This window comes from Mastomys coucha, unplaced genomic scaffold (assembly GCF_008632895.1).
Source record: "Mastomys coucha isolate ucsf_1 unplaced genomic scaffold, UCSF_Mcou_1 pScaffold18, whole genome shotgun sequence".
NCBI classification, from domain to species: domain Eukaryota; kingdom Metazoa; phylum Chordata; class Mammalia; order Rodentia; family Muridae; genus Mastomys; species Mastomys coucha.
This window is the reverse complement of record NW_022196900.1, coordinates 56,736,861-56,743,561: the sequence shown is the minus strand read 5'-3', so window position 1 is coordinate 56,743,561 and position 6,701 is coordinate 56,736,861. Positions and strand designations below refer to the sequence as shown.

Below are 6,701 nucleotides of genomic sequence, written 5' to 3'. Positions count from 1 at the left end.
TTTAGTTCTAAACTGCCTGTGCTTGTTCTCTCATGAAACTCCAGATAGAAGTCAGGGTGTTGATGGTTAGAGGAGACACCAGAGGTAGCCTTCTTCGCTTGAACACACCTTATTGCAGTGGTCTTTTCTGCAGGCTGCATTCTCAATTACTATGTGCATCATTAAGGACAATTGACATCTTGCTCACTTTGAGGTAATTCTTTCTGGCTGAAGAGAGCCTTTTGTACACAGACAACACTGAAAGTGAAAGTGGGAGAGAAAGAGTCTCATTGCTGCAGGATGGAGGTGAACTTTGACCACATGAGAGGTGTCATTATTACCTAGGGTAAAAACAACAAGAAGAAAACAAACTTCTTAGATTTAAAAGAAAATTTAATGAAGAGTCTATGAAAAATGCTGAAAAATTTTGACAACGTAGAAGTGTAGGGATTCTGGAAGGGGCACAGTAGAATGGAGAGCAGCTGGGAAGCCGTAGGTCAGGATATAAAGCTAATTGGAAGTGCCAGAAAGGAAGCATGTCCAGAGCGACAAGCTAAACCCCAGAGTGCAGCCTTGGGAGCAGGTAGCCTTTGAATTCTCCTGCATCTGTAAAGACACTGCGAGGTACTCAGTCCATGCTTTACTAAGTGTTTGATGAGTGAAGACAAGAACACTGGAGGGGGTGGGAGAGAGAATTAAGAATGTACTTTGCTTTTTCCTTATTACCTCTTCCAAATTTCTATCTTGTACCCTAGAATTAGCTGCTAAACAAATTCCTGTCTGATTCTATTCTGTTCTGCCAGGGCCACAAATAAAGGGACTATTGAATTTCTTTCTGAAATACTGCTTTTACTTAATATTTTCATCTTATCTGTCTGTCTACCGACCTATCTATCTACTTATGTGTCTATCTGTCTATATGTTGGCCTGATTTATCAATTTAATCTATCTTCCTTACCTATTATACTCTCTCGTTTATATATGTATGTGGGCATATATGTAGGTGCTTCAGAAGAGAGAGAGGGAGAGAGAGAGAGAGAGAAAGAGAGAGAGAGAGGCCTTCAGAGACAGACATAGAAATATTGCACCTAACTAGTAGATGTGGTGACCTCTAGAAGAACTTTGCCAGAAATTTATAGTGAAATAAAGAATGTACAGATGTTATTTTTGAGCATGATATTTTAAGACAGCCTTGTCTGATCATTTCAACAATGCACTAATTCGAGAGTTGTCCTAGGCTATGTAAGCCCTCTTAGAAGCTTTACACACCCCCTTTGAACTTTCTCTCAGCTAAGCAATCATGTCTTGATTGATGGAAAAGTAAGCATCCTTTGATTGATTGTGTAATTTTGAGTTGATTATGTCACTTCACAATTGAATGTTATTGAGGAAGATGCTATTGACACTCTAATTGATGCATCACAACTTTATAATATATATAAAAGCTTCCCATGCTTTCAATATCTTTTCCCCCAAGGTTCACTTCACACATTCATCACATATTTATGGAAGTATTAATGTGCAGAAGGTGCCCTGGGTGTTGGTGTGGGGATGTAGGGAATGCATAGTAGTTGATGCTACACCTGAAGATGGGATAAAGGGCACACAGATAAGTACAAATGTAAATAGGAATAAAACTCTCCCCTTCTGTGTCCATCTTATGTGACCCAGCTCAACCAAGAAAAAAAAAACATCATTCTGGGGGAATTTAATATGTGAGCCTCAAAAAGAACCATCTCCTGAGATCTAATAATACCAAAGGGCAAGGATGTTTCTGGACCCTGAGGGCAGAGGTCACTGAGGAAAATGGGTCATGGCAAGCCAATGGAGAGAGAGGGGGGGAAGAGAGAGGGAGAAGAGGGAGAGAGAGAGAAGGAGAGGAGGGATAGGGGAAGAGGGAGAAAGAGAGGGAGAGGATGGACAATGGACATGGTGGCTTCTTCCTGCCTCTTCCTCCCTAGCTTCTGTAGACATCAACTCCATGGGCACCATTGTCTGTGGAGGTGACCCAGCATCTACCTCAGGAAAGAGTAAGGCATGGATCTGTTGGCAAATTGGCCTGATAGTAACATGGAACTGAAATTCTGGGATTGATCATTGTTTAATGCATATCATGGATAAAGTGCAGACACACAAACACACACACACATTGAAAGGGGGGGGTAGAGGGAGAGGGAGAGAGAGAAGCAGAGGGAGAGGGAGAGGGAGAAAGAGAGAGAGCACTCACTGTACAGAAACCACATATGGAGCCCGCTGGCAAGGAAAGTTTTGAAGGTGCTCTGTGTGTCCAGGAGCAGGGTAGGAGTGAGTTGGAGCAGAAAGAAAAGGAAAGTTGAATTTCTTCCAGATGGCAGGTCACATGCAGATGCTTAGATGTAACCTGTTGCTATTAAGGAGAGGAAATTGCAAGGTAGAGAAAGGATAAAAACTCAACTGTGTAGCTGGGCTGAGGTGAGACTCCATTCAGTTAGATTAAAGTGCAACGACATTCAAAAGTTCTTATAGTAATTTTATTCATGCATGTATTAATTCAACATATTTGTATTAAAACCTATATCTGTGCTATGGACCAGGTGTAGAGTGAGGGGCTGATGCCAGTGGTACTAAGAGCAGAATCAGACTTATTTCTGGCTTTTGGATTTTAAAGGCTGGTGAAGAGAGAAACTTAACTGTTCAAATCACCATAACAGTTGGTGAGTACTAGGTGTGGAGAGGGCAGTGCAGGAGGGGTGGAGAGGCTATCATAGCACACTACAAGGTGGTGCTAATCTGACTTGGAGGTCAGCAAGTCACTTGCCAAGTATTATAGTAATAGGGCTGAAAAAAATGGGGGGAATCATGTTTCAGGTTGAGAAAGAAGCAAGTGCAGGCTCGGGAGGAGAGGGACTTCCTAGGGGGACAGGATGTGGTAGAAAAGGAAATCTTTCAGTGGAGTTTTTCAAACAGTTTAATCAACTGTAGTTGAGGGGACTCATATATCACACCTCTCAGTCACCTTCCAACCCTAAAATTATATGATTTACAGCGTTTAATTGCTTGCTGACGTTGGGTGCAATCCAACAAGAGGCGCTTTGTGAGATAAAAGAACAGTGTGGGACAAGTCGCTTTGGCGGATAGAATACAGCAAGCTGAGTAACCGCACACGACAGCATGTGATTAAGTTTTGCAGTTCACATGACTAGAGGATTGGCCAGGGAGAAAGAGAGTGGGATGGGGCTTCCTGTTGCCATATCTCTTGACCAGACAGCTCAAAGTCCCCCTCTATGTGAGTGGGCTGATTGAAAAGGAACATTCTTGGCAACCAGTGGGTAGCCTATATATTAGCTGTCATTGTGCAGCTATCAGGAAGGAACAAGGACACTGGGGATATTGTCCCTGCTTTGTCCCAGGTGCTTCATATGTATTGTCACTATCTGTAAATGGACTCATGAAATAGTATTATGACTTCTGTTTTACAGACAAAACCCTAAATATTTAGTGATTTAAAGGACAGAATTATGGTCACATAGGTAGTCAAGGGCTGACCTGAGGTTAGAACCTGACTCTAAGCTCCTGCCATAGTCAAAGGCTACTTTAAAAAAGTTTGTGTGTGTGTGTGTGTGTGTGTGTGTGTGTGCGCGCGCGTGTGTGTGTGTGCACGTGGGTGTGCATGTGCTTTTTTCTCTATATTAGGCTATCTTTAATTAGTAGGTATATTTTCCTAATAAAGGCAGGGGATGACAGACAAAGGGGATAGGAGAAGATAGTAACTTTAAAAGTAATATGATTCTTAAAATAATAATTAATTAATATAATATGTTTAAAAAATATGTGTTTTTATTACATAGAGTACTTCAGTTAAGTCTTACCATAAACTGGACACTATAATGATTCCGTTTTACAGACTAAGAAACTGAATTAAATATTGAATCTCAGGATTCAACTGGGAGGAAGCACTAGATTAGATTACAAGTGAGTATATAACATAGTCCAAGTTCTTTCTAGCCCTTAATATCAGTTTCTGAGACGCTGTAAGTCAGCATGGCGTCCTGCATTGTGTCATGTATTTCTTAATGCCCACTGCCACCCTTCATCATGATGAAAAGGAGAAATTTTACCACGATAATAATGAATAAATATACATTCATATATGAGTACAGTTCTTTTATTTTATAATCATCTATCTCTATAATCATTCTCCAATGGAAATCAAAGGCAACTGTTTAATGCAACATTATATACACAGTGTATAAATAATACATTATATATGTACAAGCACAACTGCATACATATGCACATGTGCCCAGCCTACACATACATCCATGTTCCTAAGATTATGTGAAAGAAGAGCTGAACCAATTAATGCATGAAGTTCAGTCATAGGAAGAGTCATACTCAGATAAATGGAAATTTTTTATTAGTCTTTAACTTACATATAATCCTAATAGAGCTCCAAATAATATTTTAAAAAATACTCATGGAAAAAATAAATGAGAGTAACCAGATTCATAGAAAGGGAAAATACTTTCTTTTGGAGATATTAAAATATATCCTGCATGTTGAATAAACAGAAAAACATTGGCTGTAAAGTAAAATGAAAGGGCCAGAGAAGAAAGTCCACATGTAGAACATACACACACATGGTAATTGACACATCATGTAAACTGGCCAGTTCACAGCACTGTACATGTGCGTGAACTGGAAGATTTAGGAGAGATATTTTTTACAGGAATTATCAAGTATCCATTTGGACAGTAATTTTGGATTCCTGTTCACACTGTGCATCAAAATAGATTTGAAATGGATCATGTAGTAAAAGTGACATCGTAGGGTCAGTACATGACTTGTCTGGTAAGGAGTCCTGAAGCCGAGCCTAATGATCTGAATTAAAGTGTAAGACTTGCTTGGTGGTAGAAAAGAAATGTGTGTATTCCTGCAAGTGCGAGTGTGTGTGTGTGTGTGTGTATGTGAGAAAGAAGGAAAATTGAGTGATAGACATTCAAGTTTCCTTCTACAGTCAGTACTATAGATATGGTTTTTGTTTTATTTTTTTTTTCTTTTTTGGTTGTTCGAGACAGGGTTTCTCTGTGTAGCCCTGGCTGTCCTGGAACTCACTCTGTAGACCAGGCTGGCCTGGAACTCAGAAATCCACCTGCCTCTGCCTCCCAAGTGCTGGGATCAAAGGCGTGCGCCACCACTGCCCGACTATTGTCTTTTCTTTTAAAAAGAGATATCCTGAGTGAGTGGCTAAGGGATTTGAACAGAATAATAATTTTTCATTCAGTTAACTTTTCCAAGTTTAAACTGAAGATAACACATGATTTATTTCAATTACTTAAAATGTATTAGTGAGGAACCCCTAAAATCTGCTTTAGCTTTGGTGTGAGGATTTGGAAGTGGTTTCAGAGGTTCATTAACTCATCCTGCTTCTTGATGACCTTTGTAACCTGACTGTGGAATTCTGTTACCATGATGACAGAAAATCAACTTTAACAAATTAGAGCTAGTAATATAGATATCTATAAAAGACTGGATACTCATTGATTATCATGGCAAATGTTAGCTATTAATTTTTGTATTTTGTAAGAGGAAATTGAACTGACAGAAATAGTCAATGAGAGTGAAGATCTAATTTCATCTAGGCTTATCCATGACTAGGCACTGCATGGTGTTTCCCAAGCAGGAGGTGATGGATTTGCTTGGTCTATGGAACAGTCAGTGATTAATCAAGGTAATTTCATTGGTAGAGACCTATGGTGAGAAGGGTAATGGGCAGCAAAATACAGTTGCTTGTCTTGTTGGGGCCTGGGCCTCTTCACCTCTAGCGAGAAGGCTGTTCAGTTGGCAAAATTTAGTTTTAAATCACCCCTAGGAAGGATGGGAAGAACAGCTGGGAATCTAACATCTGAGAATGAGTTTAGATTGAGAGCATTGAGCAGCTGAGGAGTGAACAGGCTCTCTGCTACTGATCCTACAAAGCAGCCCTAGAGTGGGTGTCCCCTACTCACACACAGTCAGAATGCTCTATGGACCTGAAGCATACTGTAACCACACAACAGGGTAGATGTGTGCAGTAAAGTATGTGGCAATCCCTTTGTAACATTGAGTTGTTCTTTGCCTCTGTGCAAATGGTAGTGGATTTGTGGCCGGTGAGGACAGTGTTAAATTTACAAAGCAGCCCAAGGAGAGACTCACTTGTCATAAGGGAGCCCAGGACTGATGGTAGGCACTTAACAGCATGTTCCAATTACAGCATTTAAATCTAATTGCATAGTCTGTTAATCTCTGTCAGTGCGGCATCATTTAATATCATCACGGCAGCCTCTAATATCATGAGCAATGTGAGCCGAGCTGAGACTGTTGAAAAAGTTCAGGCCCAGGTCTTCATATCCCCTTTAATTCTCCCTGTCAATTACGCCACAGTGGAGAGTTCAAATAAAGGTCTTCAGATCCGGATCTGAGCTACCTTTGAAGGGAGGCCTCCTGTAAATACACAGATTATACCAGGGCGCCCAATATCTTGCTCTGGGTATTTGTGACAGGTTACTTTGACTCGTCCCTTGGGTCTAACATACTACAGGCTTATTTCAAGCAGATATTGCAAATGCAATCTGTTCTGTAGTTTATAGGTCTGGAAGTAATGTGGTATTATTTGCACATGTGTTTTTCCCCTTTATAGTCCCTCTGGCTCACGAAAGTTTGATGGGGAAAAGATCAGGGCCTCATTGAGCCCCTTCCCTTGT

The 6,701-nt window shown here is 40.5% G+C and overlaps 1 long non-coding RNA gene across 1 annotated transcript in view; it reads left to right on the top strand.

Annotated features, from left to right (window-relative positions):
- The window catches only part of LOC116096259, a 163,373-nt gene that overhangs the window by 79,119 nt on the left and 77,553 nt on the right, over window positions 1-6,701 (top strand). The window lies entirely within an intron of this gene.